Genomic DNA, 17,676 nt, shown 5'->3' on the forward strand with positions numbered 1-17,676 from the left:
TGTGCGGCTGTCCGTTTTCCCAACAGTGTTTATTGAAGAGACTTTCCCTTCTCCATTGTATGTTCTTAGCTCCTTTGTTGAAAATTGGCTGTTCCTAAATGTATGGGTTTATTTCTTGGCTATCAATTCTGTTCCATTGATCTGTGTCTGCTTTTCTGCCAGTATCGTGCTGTTTTGATTAATACAGCTTTGTAGTATACTTTGAAATTAGGGAATGTGATGCCTCCACCTTTGTTCTTTTTTCTCTGGAGTGCTGTGGCTCTTTGGGGACTTTTGTTGTTTCCAGTAAATTTTAGAATTCTTCTTTCTATTTCTGTGAAAAATGTCATTGGGGTTTTGATAGGGATTACGTTGAATCTGCAGATTGCTTTAAGTAACATGGACTTTTTCACTATGTTGATTCTTCTAATCCATGAGCACAGAATATCCTTCTGTTTCTTTATGTCTTCTTTAATTTCTTTCAACAATGTCTTATAGTCTTCAGTGTATAGGTCTTTCACCTCATTGGTTAAATTTATTCCTACCCACTTAATTCTTTTTGTGATTGTAAATAGGATTGTATTCTTGATTTTTTATTTCTGCTCGTTTGTTTTTAGTTTTTTGATGGATTCTTTAGCGTTTTCTATATGTAAAATCTCATCATCCACAAGTAGTGACAGTTTTACTTCTTCCTTTCCAGTTTGAATATGTTTTATTTATTTTTCTTACTTGATTGCTCTGGCTAGGACTAAGAAGGGTGAGCGTGGGCATCCTTGTCTTGTTCCTGCTCTTAGAGGGATAGCTATCAGTTTACACCATTGAGTATAATGTTAGCTGTTGGTTTGTCATATATGGCCTTTATTATGTTGAGGTACTTTCCTTCTATAATTATTTTATTGAGAGTTATTATCATAAATATGTGGTGAATCTTGTCAAATTCTTTCTCTGCGTCTGTTGAGATGATCATGTGATTTTTATTCTTCATTTTGTTAATGTAGTTTATAACATTGATAAAGAATACTGTTGTAATCCTTTGTATTTCTGTTATATTGCTTGTGATTTCTTCTCTGATTTTATTTATTTGAGGCTTCTCTCTTTTTGTCTTATTCTACCTAAAGGTTTGTCAATTTTGTTTATATTTTCAAAGAACTAGCTCTTAGTTTCGCTGATCTTTTCTATTTTCTTTTTACTCTCCATGTCATTTATTTCAGCTCTGATTTCTAGTAGTTCCTTTGTTCTCCTGACTTTGGGCTCTTCATTTTTCTTCTTTTCTGATTCTGTTGGATGTATTGTTAGATTGTTTATTTGAGATTTTTCCTGTCTCACAAGGTAGGCCTGTGTTGCTAGGAACTTCCCTCTTAGTACTGCTTTTGCTGTATCCAATAGATTTTGGTACACTGTATTTTCCTTTTCATTTGCCTCCAGATATTTTTCCATTTCTCCTTTAATTTTGTTGTTGTTCCAATAGTTAATGAATAGCACGTTGTTTAGGCTCCACATATTTGTGACTTTTCCAGCTTTCTCCTTGTGGTTGATTTCTAGTTTCATACCATTGTGGTTGGAAAAGATGCTTGATATCTTTTCAGTCTTCTTAAGTTTATTGGGAATTGTTTTGTTTCCCAACAAACAGTGGATCTTTGAGAATGTTTCATGTGTACTTGAGAGAAAATGTATATCCTGCTGCTTTTGGGTTGAATATTATATATGTATCTGTTCAATTCATCTGGTCTAGTGTTTCATTGAAGATCAACGTTTCTTTGTTGATTTTTCTCTCTAGAAGACCTATCCATTGATGTAAGTGGGGTATTAAAGTTCCCTACTCTTATGGTGTTGCTGTCAGTTTCTCCCTTTAGATCTGTTAATAGTTGTTTTATAGACTTTGGTGCTTCTACGTTAGGTGCATATATATTAATAAATGTTATGTCTTCTTGATGGATTATCCCCTTTATCATTATATAATGCCCATCTTTGTCTCTTGTCTTTTTTGGCTTGCAGTCTATTTCGTCTGATAGAATTATGGCTACACTCACTTTCTTTTGGTTGTCATTTGGTCGGAGTATCATCTTCCACCCCTTCACTCTGAGCCTATGTTTTTCTTTAGAGCTGAGATGGGTCTCCTGGAGGCAGCACATTTTTGGGTCTTTTTCTTAACCTGTCCAGCCTCTCTGTCTTTTCATTGGTGCATTCAATCCATTTACATTTAGGATGATTATGGATATATAGGGACTTACTATTGCCATTTTATCTTTTGTTTTATGGTTGCTCTATATTTCCTTTGTTTCTTTTTCCTTGTGTTTCTCACTACAATTTCAGCTTGACGGTTTTTGGTGATGTGTTTTTCAGTTTCCTCTTTTTTTATGTTTCGTGACTCTGCCTTAATTTTTGTTTTGTGGTTACCATGAGGTTTGTATAAAAGGTCTCACAGATGAGATAGTTCTTTTTCTGCTGATAGCATTTTTGCTTCATTTGACTAGGCAAGTTCTGTCCTTTTCTTCTTCCCTTGCTATTTTTGTTGTCAAAATTCTTTCTTTCTGTATTGTGAATTTGTTACCAAATTGGAATGGTTAATGTTGTTTTTAATGCTTTCTTTCCCTTTAACCTTTGCATCATAATTGTTTACTAACATGTTCTGATACAGAGTTGCAGTTTTCTGATTTTATCTATTTATCAACTTGTTTAAAGCTTTGTATCCTTTGCCTTTTCATTTCAGACAGGAGAGCTCTTTTTGACATTTCTTATAAGGCAGGTCTAGTGGCGATGGACTCCCTCAGTTTTTGTTTCTTCCTCACACTTTATTTGTCAGCTGCAGCAGTGGACCCCCAGCTGTCGCAGCACCCAAGGACACAGAGCTGATTATTACAGTGTTGATTAATACAGTCCCTAACTAGCTCTCAAATACTTGTACTTTTCTGCATCCTTTCTGAAACCACCCTAGTCGAAGTAAGCAACTAAGTAACTGGATGACTTTAATGACCTCATGTCTCTGATCCTCAATTTCTTGGTTTGTGAAATGAGGCAGTTAGAAGGAACACCAAGTTTCTTCCTTCTCTATATTCTGTGATTATCAGAATCTACAACTATGGAGAGACTCAGGGAAAAATCAATTCCAATGTTTTGGGAAACCATCTCACTTTCTCCATTTAAATTAACTCTTGGGGTGACTGAGATTGTGCCTCATATCCTCTCATAGCACTGCTCGTAAGGACAGTCTCAGAATCTTCAAGACAACTTAAAAGAAGGCCCTTTCTCTTAAATAGGAATCTGCCTTATGCCATGTTTTGAGCTGTAGAAAATATTTTAGAATGAGATTCTAGTGTTGGTAACAAATTTATCTACATTGCTAATTCATCTGAAAGCTCCTATTCTTGAAAATGTCCCATGTGGGGGTAAAGAAGTTCCATGTAAAGGTTTAGTCCATTTTTGTTGACAATCTCTTGAGTGGATGTTAAAAACCTGGATAACAGGATAATGTTCATGGAGATTGGGGGGAGGGACAGTGATGAATGAGTTTGGTTGACTTTCAGCAGTAGTAAGGTCAAAATGAAAGCATTATAAAAGAAGAGTAGAGATTTAGGTCAGGGCTTTCTATGAAAAACAAGTAAAAACCATAAGCAGATGGAAAAAGTTTAAGTGACACAGTATGGCAGATTCCACTGATGAGTTTAATAGGCAGCCATTTTAGTGGCACAGAGAGTAGACTGATTCAAGGGACAAGAACCAAAAAGCAAGGGGTCCCATCCTGCCCTGAGGATTATTTTGTTCTGAAGTGTGTTAGCCCAGCTGAGTGAAGACCTGGGGAGGATGTTGTAGATCCTCTAAAAGGGGCATCCATCAGCTGCGGGAAGATGTGCCATCTCTCCCCAAAGCTCATTAGCAGATTGGAAGTGGCATGCTGCATTACTCTGATTAGCATTAATTTTATAATTCTAGGCATAGAACTTTCCTCCACATGAGTCAGCCTTCACACAAAAACACAGACGCACGTGGTGTGGATAAAACACAAGTAACCTTACTGCTGCTTCCCATCTTCCAAGGACCCAGTGGGAAGGAAAACGTGGTTCCCTAGCAAAGAGGGGAGTTAAGGGCTGGAGTTTTCCAGCTCTCCAAGCTGAGTGCAGGTCCCACAAATCGGGGAGAAGTGCAATGCCATCTTTCTGGCAGACCAAGACTTTGGGAAAACTGGGTCCTTCTGATCTGGTTAGGGAAGACGCAGTACTTCCAACAGCCACTGCAGCAAGGCAACAGCAGCATTACAAGTGAGATGAGGAACGTTACCTCAGAGCCTCCCAGGGAGAGAGCATTGAGGCCCCTACCGTTTATTGGGATAACTGGTTCCTGGCCCTTTGGAAAATACCCAGTCATCCCAGGGCTAGACTTCTCAGGAAAAGTAACTTGCCAATCCCTTTAAAATTTGCAGCTAAAACCTATCTACGCTTTTATTTGTTACATATATTGTTGGGGCTTCATTTCAAACTGCTATATTACAAAACTGTGTTTCAGATAACTTTAAATCCATGGCAGTGACTTTCAAATTCTTTTGATGGCAACTCACAAAATAAATCTATAAATTATTTTTTATTGTAAATCAGTATATACGCACACACACCAAAGGAATATAAAAATTTTATGAAACTGTTCTTACCTTTTTACGTGTAATACACTCTAATATTATCTATTCCATTTTGTTTCATTGTTTTTTAAGTGCTTGTCACACTCTCTAGAATTATTTCATAATCCACTAGTTGGTCAGGACCTGCAGTTTGAAAAGCACTATTTTAAAATTATTGCTTCCAGGTACCCTAGCCGGTAGTCTGGTATCCAGATTTTTAAAAGGCTTATTAAAATGCATCATCAAAAAGCAATATTTGCTAAAGGACCCTCAGTCTCTATAAAGAGCACTCTCTTGGGGATTCCAACCACAAGTTACCAGATAAATAACCAGCTTTCCTTTGCAGAACTGAGATGTGAGCTCAACACCAAGTAAAAATGACATAAAATCAGAACAAAGTTGGAAAAGGAGGACCACCTCCAAATGCAATATGTGGTCCTTCTGGGAAACATGACGCAGCCTAGAGTGAGGTGAGGGGGACAAAACAGAAAAAAAACATTAATGGAGAAAAAATCAAGCTTGTAACTTCTGTCTCCAGGCTTCACAAGGTGCACTTGTACTTCCAACCCTAAGAGACAGAGTGATGTTCAGCATGACTCCATAATCCTGTGGCCTTGAGAACCTCAGCAGACATCAGTTAAGTCATTTAAGGATAACTGCAAATTAAATTAGTTCATCCTAACTCTATATGACTCCACTCATAGGTGGAAGTTAGTATATTGATAAGGAGATCTGATCGGTGGTTACCAGGGAAAAGGGGGGGTGGGGGGAGGGCACAGAGGGGGAAGTGGTGTACCCACAACGTGACTAACAAAAATGTACAACTGAAATCTCACAAGGTTGTAATCTATCATAACATTAATAAAAAAAAAATTAGTTCATCCTAATTACGCAAAAATGATAAATTCAAATAAGCAAGGTAATTCAATTCTGAATTAAAAATTTTTTCAATCACTTGACATCTCAAATCAAAGCAAATGGGTAATGTTACCAATTATATCAATTCGACTCTATATTTCAATACATAAACATATGATGAACAATTAAAATTCTTATGTGATATGCATTTAACTTGTTAACATTTATGCTACAGTAGGGAACCACACTCGAGAAACAGGGTCATGTCCTTGAAAACCAAAGAAGGTTATCACAAAAGAGTCTTTGTAAGAATCCAGCAACAGGATGAGTCCCCAAAATCTATTAAATAAACTATCCCACAGGAAAAGTGAGGCAGATCACACTAGTAAAGGCAACACTATGGAAGCTTATGCAATAGTTATCAAGGGAAACATTTGATACATAATAAAAATATTTAGTTTTAGGAAGCAGTATGATAGGCTCTGATATGGTTGCACTTATGAGTACAGGACTTTCATAGGAAGGAAAGAAATGGAAATTCACTGAATGTTTGTGTTTTGTCATGCATCACTAAATACCTTCGATTACATTATAGCATTGGAAACTAGGAAGCAGAAATGTGAAATAACTTGTTGTAGGCCACACAGTAATAAATGACAGAACTAGGACTTAAACTCCATCTTCTAATTACACATCCATTATTCTTGTCACATCAATACCACTTTATCCTGAACTAGTACTCAAAATATGATAGTGCTTAAAATATTTGCTTAAGCATTTCTTAGGATTTCTGATCAAGGTCAATTCAAATTCCAATTTCAAGGCTAATGAATAAGAAAGTGACCTTTAAAAGGAAAAAAATACGTAAAAAATATACATGCATTCCGGGTGGCATCATGAATCTTCAAACTTTTGATATTCTTTGTGTCTCGTGTAAGGATGAAAAAAGTTATCTATTGCTGTATAACAAACCACAACAAAGTAGAGTAGCTTGAAACAGTAACTTATTCTTGTCTCTTATTGTTCTGTGGATTGGCTGGGATTCGCTGGGCAGTTCTTGCTTGGGGTCTCCTAGGAAGTACAGTCAGATGTCAGCTTGGGCTGAAATCCTCTTTGCCTCTATTGTGCTGGATGTCAAGATGGTTCATTTCTGTGTTTGCTGAGGATGCTGGCTGTTATCTTATTCGGGGCTGCCAACTGGAGGGCCTGCATGTGGCCTCTTCATGTGACTTGGGCATCTCTCAAAGTGGTGGCTGGGTTCCAAAAGAAAGCATCCCAAGAGGATATATTCCAAAAGACCAGGCTTCTTACAGCCTAGCCTCAGAAGTCCCAGAAAGTCACCTCCACAGCATCCTATTGGTTGAGCCAGTCACTGAGGCCTAGGGGGAGGGATGTAGACTCCATCTTTTGATATGAGAAGCAGCAGGCAATAAGGGAGGGAGGGAGACTGCCCATCTCACCTTAGTCTTTAGCCTCCCATCTGGCATCTCTACTTTACCCAACTGAGTTAGAAGGGGAAATAGATGATACAACTACAATAACACAAATTATTGTATGGTGTTTTCTCTATCTCTTTGGCACTCTCTCTTTCTCTGGAAACACAGCACTTCTTGAATGAATGGATAAATGAGTCTCTCCCTTTTCCTCTCTACTCCTTTTTTGCCTCCTCACCTTTCTTTTCTTCTTTTTAACTGCAGATGAAAGGTTAAAAAAAAATGTGTTAAGCAGCAACATACTCTAATTAGTAAATCTTATAGTTAGTTTCTACTCAGATCTCCCATTTCATGCCTACCTGCCCGATTCAGTCATCGTCCTATCAGGGAAGGTGATAAGAATGCAAGCAAAGGAGAGAAGAGAGGGAAAAATGGGAAAGCAAAAGTAGATTATCGAGGGAAGAAGGAAAATATAAATGGGAAGGGAAATAAATCAGGAGCACTGAACACCGTTAAGCCCAAATGGCTGAAAAGACAAAGGGAAAGAAGCAAATTTTTCCCTTATGATGCTGCATCCATCCTTCCTTCCTTTCCAATCCATGGCCGCCATCGCCAGCCTAGTCTAACCTTATTTCTTAATGCCTGAATTTTTGCTATATCATCTTACCTAATCTCCCTGCCTAGTTTTTACCCCTTAGAAATCATCAAAAATGGGGCCAGCCCGGTGGTGTAGTGGTTAAGTTTGTGTGCTCCTCTTTGGCGGCCTGGGGTTTGTAGGTTCCCATTCTGGCACAGACCTATACACTGCTGATCAGGCCATGCTGTGGCAGGCGAGCCACGGATGAAATGGAGGAAGATGGGCACGGATGTTAGCTCAGGGCCAATCTTCCTCCAAGAAAAGAGAAAGAAACAAAATAAAATAGATCATCAAAAACACTCCTTTCCTCCTGGTGCTCTCAATTACAAAAAAAGAAAAGAGAACACTAAATGACTTCTGAAGGATTAAGTCCAATAGAAACATTTTAAGAATTTTCATAATCTGACCTAACTTTCCTTGCCACTCTTGTTTCTCAAGTCTCCCATATGTGAAACTCTTTACTCAGCCAGAGCACTCTACTCAGTGTATCCAAATACACAGAAAAATGAGACTAGATCTCACTATTACATCATGAAAAATACAAAACCTGAATCAAGGAAAATAACAGACAACAAAAATATTACATTACAGAAAGCAGTGTGGTGACATTATAAGCTTCTAATTATAGCGCTTATGGTCCAGCTCACTTCTCATGAATACAGCCTTCTCCTTTTGTCTTCTGTCCTTTGCTCTAAGGATCCTATCACCAGGAGCATTCCCCGCCGCTCTCTGCCTTCCTAAATCCTGTCTCATCAGGACCCACAACATTAACTGACTAATTTGGAAGACGTGTGATTAACAGAATCATTCTGGACCTGAAGTCCCTTGTTAACACTACAGCATCAGATTTGATTCTCGATGGACACCAAGTCACTCAAATTCCATCTCAGTTTTTACTCTGTAGATTTGTTCAGTATACAGTTGATTAAAAGACCATTCACCCCAGTTTGGTAGATAATTCAACCAGCCTCCAATCCAAAGTTTGTACAACTTTGATTTGTAGTAATTACAAACAGTAATTACAGAAACAGTTAAAACATTCATTGCTAATATTGTAACTCTTTGGGAACCTGATATAAATGCAGTTTTAAAAAAACAGGATACTTGAAGATAGTAACGTACACCGTGATTAACAAGATTTTGTGGTGAGAGTAGTTTATTGTCAGGTATAATTAAAGCTGTAGATGCTATTCTGAAAGTACAGACTTTAGGGGGCAAGGGAAGAGAGTTTTTGAAGCAAAGTACAAATTAGGAATAATTACAGTGATGGTTATGGAATGTCAACATCCATTTCATCATGATGAGCTCAGTCTCCTTCAAAATTCACTTGAGTCCGGGAAAGCATTAGTGTAAGACAAAAGGCAGCTTTGGGAAAAATACCTTTGAAGTATTAAGGAGTAGAGTGATTGGCAGTCAGCAAACATAAAAATGGACGAAAGAGTAAATGTCTTGATCACCTACGGAAAGTGTACACTTGAAGTATCTTATTAAAAAACCAGTTTTCTTTTTCATGTCCAATGTTGAATGCACCTGCAATTGTTGTTTTTTAATCTATTTTGATCCCCAAACTGGATATAACTAAATGTTTTATGGGAGTCTATAAAGGTGATGAAATTATAAAGAAAAGTAAGTGAAAGATTATCAGACAGGAGAGTGGAGGCTTCTGGGGTGATATCAACATTGTATGATTTGACATGAGTGGTGGGTCTGTGGGTGCTCACTTCATTCTCCTTGTTTATGGTTTATGCGTGTTGCTGTTTACAAAGCAGTTATGTAGAAAATCCGCTGACACTACTACCTTCGACAGTTCATTAGCCCAAGGGTGTCTGTTATGCTTTAACCAGGGCTTTGCTCATGTTCCCTTTTGCCCACATGAAGCCAGTTGTGCATTAAGAGATGACACAAACATCTCTTGAAACAAGAGATTTCTTCTTGTTTTCTAGAAGAAGTAGCAAAGCTGGTCTAGCGCTTGGTGATGTTTCCAAACAGTCCTTTTGTGAATGGCCGTGAGAAGATGTCCTTCTTCAGCCAAGGATGAAGTCTTATACTTTGTATTATTTAAAGTACCTGATGCCATGCTACACAACTAGTGAGTGTGCATCCATCCATCTGACAGATATTTATTGACTCACCTACCAGCTGACTGCCTGGGAAGCCAGAGCAGTTTGCCAACTAATATGGTTAATTGGGATTTGATAAGTGCTATAAAGACACCAGAGATTCAGCAGTTTCTCCCAGCTATGGAACTTATTTTGGCTAATGGATATCACTCCCACTCCCATTTCAATCTTACAAAGGGATGCTAGAAGAGGATTGAGCAGTCAGAAGGTGGAAACTTAATAAAAATTGAAAGTCAGAGACGGGAGGGAATGAAAGCAGCAGAGGAAGAAGGAGGCAGAGACTGGACGGCCAGCAAGGCCTCAGTGCCCTGCACAGTTTAAGCTGAGCCAGGTATTCTTCCTGTTTCCTTGCTTGATCTTTGCTTGATCCTCCCTCTTGCCGACGCCCTCACCTGGAGGAGTCAAGCCCAGCACAGATGCCACTGAGACAGGTCAAAGCCAGGGAAAGGTCCTGGGATCAAAACTTGGCTAAGTATGATCCAAACTTCCAAGCAGTCAGAAGTAGAAAGAGCCAGAAGATAAACCTAACCCATTTTTGAAGGGGTGCCAAAGGTGAAAAGCAGGAAAACCAAAATTACTCATCAAGTCTAAAGGGGGAGCACAGAGCCAGAAGCTGAGAGGAGAAGAGGAGTCAAGCGAGTCAGTGCCAGGTAAAAACAGAAATAGAGAGTTGAAAAAAAAAAAAAAAAGACAAAGCAAAGCGAAATGAAGGGTCCAAGACAATAATTGGGAGCATTCCTTGGGGTTTGATAATGGATTTTATGGGTTAGCTTAAGTTAAAAGCAAAAGATGTGAGCGGATACCTTCCTTCCTTCTGACATTATCTCCCACCTTATCAACAGTCCATTGTTACCAAGGCATTAACAACACTTACCAAACAAAGTCTAGAAGCCCTTTGGGCAGTCTTGCTAAGAACCATCTTAGTCTAGACTGATTTGGCCTTGAGGATGACCACATCTCCTCAGGACAGTTCTCCCTGGAGTCCTCCATTGGCTATTTTGGGAAATGACGCACTTGGACAAATGGTCTACCTAAATGAATGGTTCAGGTCTGAGCAGCATGAGACACTGGCAGATAGGAATGCCTCCCTTAGCAGCAGGAAATTCAGCACTTACCATGTCCCATGCGGCATGCTCTCCCAGAATACTTTTAATATGATATCCCAGTGTATTTAACATTTTAAAATTACTCCATTTGGTTAAAATCAATTAGATTTTTTTGAGGATCTTGGTCTTTCTCCAGCCCAGTTTAAACCATAATTTCCTGAAGACTAGGATTATCTCGCCATGTTCTTTTTCACGTCCCCGTCGTTTCTAGTCAAGCCTCAAAACGTGAAGTCTGCACTGTGGGTTCATAGCACCTCAGAGATCATCTCGATTCTCCCCATCCCACGGTGGGAAATTGACCTCAGTGAACGTGGAGTAGAGTGTTTAGTATCAGCCTTAAAATAAGTGTTTTCTTTTTTATTGTCTTTTCTTCCTGTCTGCTTTTCAGAGTAGAAGCAACAGTAATTTAAACTTTTCTACTATGTGACCTACACTCCACAGGTACCTTATAATAGCTGAGCCAGGGCTTAACAAAGGAATTGGGTGTGTGTGGTATTTGTGTGAGCATGTGCTTGTGTGTGTGTGTGTGTGTGTGTGTGTCACAATCTGATTGCCGATGTGGGATGGGAGATGGGAAAGAATGTTTAGGCACTTGTGTATTTATATCAAAGAGATGGTAGGACCCACAAAAAAGAATTCATTTTTTGTGATGTTAATGTTATATTTTGGGGGGAGGTTTTGGGGGAGGAAGATTTGCTTCTAAGGGGTGGACTCATATCTCTGTGTGGGGAGGCTCAGTTATAACGACAACTGAAGTCTCTCCTGGCGTTGGCATATTTCATTCTCGTAGGGAGAAATGCAATGCTCATCCCTCCTCCCTCACACCCCCCACCACTTCCTTGGTGCCCTTCCAAGGTAGGGCCCTTGGTGCTGGCTGCTCATTCCTCCCCCAGGGGTGGCTTTCCAAGGCCAAGAGGGCCAGAGAGGGCTGCTGCCAGAGATGCTTCTGTTCTGGCTCCTTCTCACTCCCCTTCCTGTCTGCTGGGCCTTTTGGTGGCAGCACCTAGTCCTGACGGGGTTAGAGTACCACCCTGGAGCGGATGGTGTGTGCACCAGCAAGCATCCAGTCAATTCATGAGTTATCCTCTGCGTGAGCTGGGCTGTGATGTGCCGTTATCTTCCTGCTCCCATTGTACACTTCACACACCAGCTTTCTCTCCAGACAGTTGTTTGATCACTAACTACTTCGAATATCATGACCATAGGCTCATTTATTTTTTTCTGTTTTAAAGGATGGTGCTGGTGTGCACAGGGAGCAGCCACGTCAATTTACACATTTGCCAAGGTATCCGATTGTGAGCTGCCTATCAAGGTGCTGACTTTAATAAAAGCTTATTACCATGAGCATTATTTAGCATTTATGTGGCTCCTCACAATTGTTTACCCATTATTTCTCAGCGCTCCCCTGTCCAGGTGATCAGTGTTAGCAACCCGCATTGTAGAGGCAATAAATCCGGGGTCCTGGAGAGGTTTTAGTAATATCCCTAAAAGGACACAAAGTGAATAACCACAGAACAGTGACTTTCCTGGAACCCCTTGAAACTGGCCTGGACCCCTCTCCCTCTAGCATACTTGGCGAGTTCACTCATTCCATCATCTGGTTTGCAGACCTGCACAGGGTGGGCTCTTCTCACAGATTGCAGCTCCGATACCCTGAGGCCTTCCCTGGCAACCTTATCTACAACAGCATCCCTTCCCCAAGGCTCTATCACATTCCTGTGTTTATGGACTCCACAGAGCTTAGTGCCACCTGAAGTTATCTCGTTTATGTGAAGTTGTGTGTCTTTGTGTTTGTTGTCTGTCTGCACCATTCAGGAAGGTCATCACTATGAAAATAGCAGTCTTGCCTGGGTTGTTCATGCTGTGTCCATCCTCTTTGTTGAAAGCACCTGTCATTACAGTAGGCACTCAGTAATGCTTGTTGAGAGAATGACAAAGGCAGACCCTGTAAATACTGTTACTCACACGTCATTTTCTTTGCCTTTTTATCTCTTTCTGGATTTTCTGGCCATAGTCACACATACAGTCAGTTATTCTCAATTACGCTGGAGCTAATGATCCAGGCTGTGGATGGCCCAGGTCCTTGGCTTCCTTCCCTCTCTGGCTTCCTCTCCTCTGGAGATTCCTCCAGATCTTTCGGTCTTTTCTGGCCTTAGTTGAGAGGGGTCGAGAGGAGAGTAGGGCAATGAAAGTCCTATTAGACAATTTTGCAAGTTCTAATAGCTTTTGACAGGTACAAAGTTGAAATTATTGATCTGAAGATTTATTTTTTACCTTATTTGTGGATTTAAAAAAATGCATCTGTTTTATATATGCAGTACAGTGAAAAGTGCTTTGAAGAAGTTAAAAACACTGGATAAATGTAAGAGAGAATTATGTATGTATGTAGTCCCATTAACCTTGGTAATTGAGACTTGGTTGTAGATTTAAAATATAATTAGTTTTGATAGAACAGTAGCTCACACTTTTCTAATGGGTAGAGCCAGACGAGGCTTAGAAAACGTACCTTTGGTAGATTTTATTTTTGAGCCATCAAATCAAGACAAAGCTTACAATTCCTTCAGAGGCTAAAAGGGTGGCAGTAGTCGTGATTTCTCATCAACAAGTAAGAATAGGCAAATGGTCTTAAACGATTGAGTTTTCTTGCTTCAAATTTCAGGACAATGAGAATACAGTTTCCTCCGAAAAAATCTTAGGCTGATCTTGGAAGAAAGACCCCCTGGATCATCTAAAAATAAAGTTTTCTATTTAAAGGTTGGTTTTAATGTTCATTATAGCCCTATGTGCTACCAGAAAATGGTTTGCCTTTTTGTTTTAAACATAAGGAATCGATGTAATGCCTTATACCTGATAACCTGTGCTGTTGTATTTGGTCCTCCCTACAACTCTGTCCATAGATATTATTGTTGCCACTTTATAGATGAAAAAACGGAAGCAAAACCATTAAGTGCCTTCCCCAAGGTCTTAAAAGAAGTCACCAAGAAGGTGGTGTGGCTCAAGTCTCCTGACTCCAGTTTACTATTTCCCACAATAATGTTGGAAAACCACATTGGAACGGGAAGACTCATTCCAAGTACTGCTGTCACACCAGCAAGCTTCAAAGGTCAGGCAGATATTTTACTTTACGGTTAAATTGGCCACGTTTGCTCAGTGTGTGCTATATCCCAGGCCCTGTGCTTTGCCCTGGGAGGATTCTGGGAAAGTAAAAGACGGATTAGACTTTTCTGGCTCTTACAAGCTGGTGGGAATGGGAGACACATACATACAAACGTGGAAGGGCAAGGGGGACAGTGCACTAAGAGAGATACACAGCTCTGTGGGAGCAGGGGAGGAGCAGTCTCTGAACACGTTCCAGGAAAGGAGTCACCTTCCATGCCAAGATGAACTTTGCATGAATAAAGATTTAAGTGAGGAAAGATTGAGAAGAGTGAAGAGGGGAATGGGGTGTCGACCAAATTTCATCCACCTGCAATTTTACTTACTCAAATTTTATCTACCACGGCAAGAAGTTAGTGTCTAATATTTTAAAATTACTTTTAAATACAAGTATTTGCGTATTAGTTATATAAATAGAGGTAAACACCAGAACAACTATGATAGAAACGGCTCAAGTGGTTTCCATGGGGAATGGAACTGGGGGGATAGGAAGGATTGGGGTTGTGAGGTGGGGGAGGGCCTGCCGTGGTTCTTTATAAAGCCTTCAGTACTATTTGGTTTTAAAGGCACAGGTATGGATTCCTTAGATAAATATTAATTTTTAAGTGAGCCTTAAAGAATGAGTAAGGTTTCTCCAAGGAGAGGGAGGAGGTGGGTATTTATAGCAGAGGACCCAACATTAACAGAGAGAGGCGGCAGGAGAGCAGAGGGAAGAGCAGGTGACCCATTAGGATGACTGTGGAACACACCTCCCTGCGTGGGGACACCTGAGCTGGTGCTTGATTGCAGAAGGCCTTGGATAGAAGGGCGCGCACAGAGACACACACACACACACACACACACACACACTCTCATGTGGTTGTCGGCAGGAAAGCAATAAAGGGTATTGGGCAAAGGGGTGATATGCTCAGAACTGAGCTTTACGTACAGCAGTGGTTCTCACCTTGGAGATTACCTTGCTTGTTAAAATTGCTGGGCCCCACATCAAAGTTTCTTCTTGAGTAGGTCCAGAGTGAGGCCCGAGAATCTGCATTTCTAATAAGTTCCCAGGCAATGCTAATGCTGCTGGTCTGGGAACCACAATTTGAGAAGCAATAATAGAGTAATCTGGCAACAAGGAGAAGTCGAGACTAGAGTAGTGGGAGAATGAAGGTCAAGGGACTGTTCCACTAGGACAGAGCAGAAGGAAGGGGGCCCTGATGGTTAGTGACGGTGAGAAAGTCCAGAACAGCAATCAAGAAAACAGACTGACGGCTTCAAAGGATAGAGGACCATTGGGCCATGTTCTGGGTCACACCAAATCACAAATCACTGTTAAATCTCCAGTGCTTGGGCCAAGTATGCCAAGAAGCACCTGAAATTCATTTTTAAAGCAGCAATCCTGTCTAGAAATTAAGCTGTGAGTTTTGCCTTACTTTCCCTTTCTTCCCCATCTCTAACCTCATTCTAGTGCAATTTAGGTTACAAAAGCATCTTCCAGGGAGAGCATTCATATCTGCACGTGGTCAGAAAGTGTATCTGTCTGTATATATAAAATCGTATTAAAGCTGGTTTCCTTATTATTTCATTTTAGAACATCCCTGTAGCTAAATGGTGTTCAAAGTAAACATGGAGAACAGAAAGCATCCATCTCTACCTAGTGGGGCAAAAAATGACTGAATTCCCATACCATATAAATACCCCATGAAAACACAGAGGAATCCTTGATCCACCCAACATTCACTGAGTATCTGCCTTGTGGCAAGCACTGCGGATGTGCTTGGATACAAAGATAAATAAAACGTGGGCTCCACTCCCAGCAGTTCAACATCTAGCCGTCTTTGTCCCATGCTCTTAAATCTTGCTAAGGCTTGGGTTTTGTTTGTAATAGAAATTCTAAAGCAGGGACAGAAGAAGTTATCTTTTCTAAATTGCCCACCTCTGTTGTCTAATTATTCCACTGAGGAAAACACTTGGTCCTGGATTACTTCGCTGAGCTCAGATATGTTTTGCTGACACACAGAGTCTGGGCAGCATCCAGCCCCCCGTTTACTCCCTGGTCTTTAAGTCTAGTAAGTATTTTATCATTTACACCTTTCGATGTCCAAAGAGAGTGCCGCTCGGGGTTTAACACATGTAATTTCCTTTACTACCTCCCCAAATAACAGGGTCATTTCAGGACCAGGACAGTTTGGCACTGGGACGTGTTTCCCAGAAGTACTAATAGTTCGAGAGAGGAGCAAGTGTCTTCACATCTGCAGGTCTGGGTGCCGAACTTTCTACTGTCGGTGAGAATCATGTCCCAGTGAAAATGTAGAAGTGAACCAACCCTCAAAGGGATAAGGTGACAGGGAGTGGTGTTTACTTGAGTCAGAGAGTAACTGAAAATGACTTCTGCAGCTGGAATAAAACAAAGGGTTGAAGGTCAACTTCCTCTTTGATTTTGGCTAGTCAGCAGTTCAAGCAGCCTTTTCAAATGTTTCGTGTCTGCTGACTTGTCCAACTCTATAAAAGACCCCACATCTTGCACCAACCTGTACCTCTTGGGCACTGGAGCGAAACAAAAGGAAAAATGTTCCGTCTTATTAGAATTAATGAAGTCATGCCACTCACATCCGTCCACGTTACTCCACTTTGGTCACCACCATTGTGGTCCATGCTGACATCATTTCTCTCGTAGATTACTGCAGTGGCCTTCTCACTGGTCTCTCACATCCTGTTTACCCCATCCAAAGCATTCTTCACATTAAATCACTGTAATTCATTAATTCACAGTATTAATTCACAGTAATCTTTTGGAAACTCAAATAATACAACTAAAATCTGAATACCCTACACATATAAAGAAATCCTAACTTAAAAATTTCCCCTGGCTCCCCATTGCTCCAAAGACTTAACTAGTTCATTTGGCCCAGAGAACTCTGCTTAATCGGTGCCTCCCACGCTTTTCCCTCTTCTTGCTGCATCACGTTCCTCCCTCCTCACTCTCCCTGCTCTCATCACCCAGATTCCTCTGCCTGGAACACTTCTCCCTCCCTGCTTTGCCAAGTTGTCTCCTACTCACCTTTTACCTCTTAAGCCTTATCAGCTCCTGAGGGGTGGGTGAGGAAGACCCTCTTCTCCTTGGTTAGGCCAAATCCCCATGTTTTAAACTCCCTTGGCACCGACAACCAGCTCATGAACCCTTCATAGAATGTAACATGGGACATTTACACAATCTCGTATGATTAATTTCTGCCTGATCTCCCCTCTAGACTGTAAGATCCATGAAGGCAGAGACTCTACCTTTTTGCTTGCCATTGTATTCTAGACCCTGGCATAGTGTCTGGCACATGTTAGGTACTAAATAAATTCATTCTGAAGGAAGGAAGAATGAATGAGTGGTAAATTGATACTTCTAAAATAATAAAGAGGAGGCCTAGCATTTTAAATGAGTGATAATAATGGGGTAGCACATATTAAACTTCTAGTGTTAGGTAAACACTGTTCAAAACTCTTTACTCATTCATTCCAGTTCCGAGGACCAACCCTATGAGTACACATCAGTATCTGCACATAATAGATGAGATCTGAGACTCAGGCTACTTGTGCAAGGCCAGGCAGCCAGTGTAAGGTGAAGCCTTAACAGTTGTCAATATTGTTACTCTATTTATTACTATTCTCACCTTGGTGGAGTTCCTAAGAGTGCCATCGTCAAAGGGGGTGGTGTTGGGCAGGCACAGCCCGCCCCCAGGCCTCTGAGCGCCTTCTCAGGCTGGGCCTGGAGTGAGAGTTTGGGGGCCCAGGGGCTGTGAGGGCC

At 40.7% G+C, this 17,676-nt stretch overlaps 1 long non-coding RNA gene across 4 annotated transcripts in view; it reads left to right on the forward strand.

Moving 5' to 3' along the window:
- Window positions 1–17,676, forward strand: part of LOC138922853 (uncharacterized) — a 50,583-nt gene that overhangs the window by 7,508 nt on the left and 25,399 nt on the right. For all 4 annotated transcript variants that reach the window (XR_011436014.1, XR_011436015.1, XR_011436016.1 and 1 more), the window contains exons 5-9: window positions 5,127–5,224; window positions 13,402–13,496; window positions 13,663–13,845; window positions 15,472–15,949; window positions 16,046–16,165. This is a non-coding gene — a long non-coding RNA (uncharacterized lncRNA). The remainder of the gene's footprint in view (window positions 1–5,126; window positions 5,225–13,401; window positions 13,497–13,662; window positions 13,846–15,471; window positions 15,950–16,045; window positions 16,166–17,676) is intronic.

Source organism: Equus caballus, unplaced genomic scaffold, assembly GCF_041296265.1.
Source record: "Equus caballus isolate H_3958 breed thoroughbred unplaced genomic scaffold, TB-T2T haplotype1-0000016, whole genome shotgun sequence".
Lineage (NCBI taxonomy): Eukaryota > Metazoa > Chordata > Mammalia > Perissodactyla > Equidae > Equus > Equus caballus.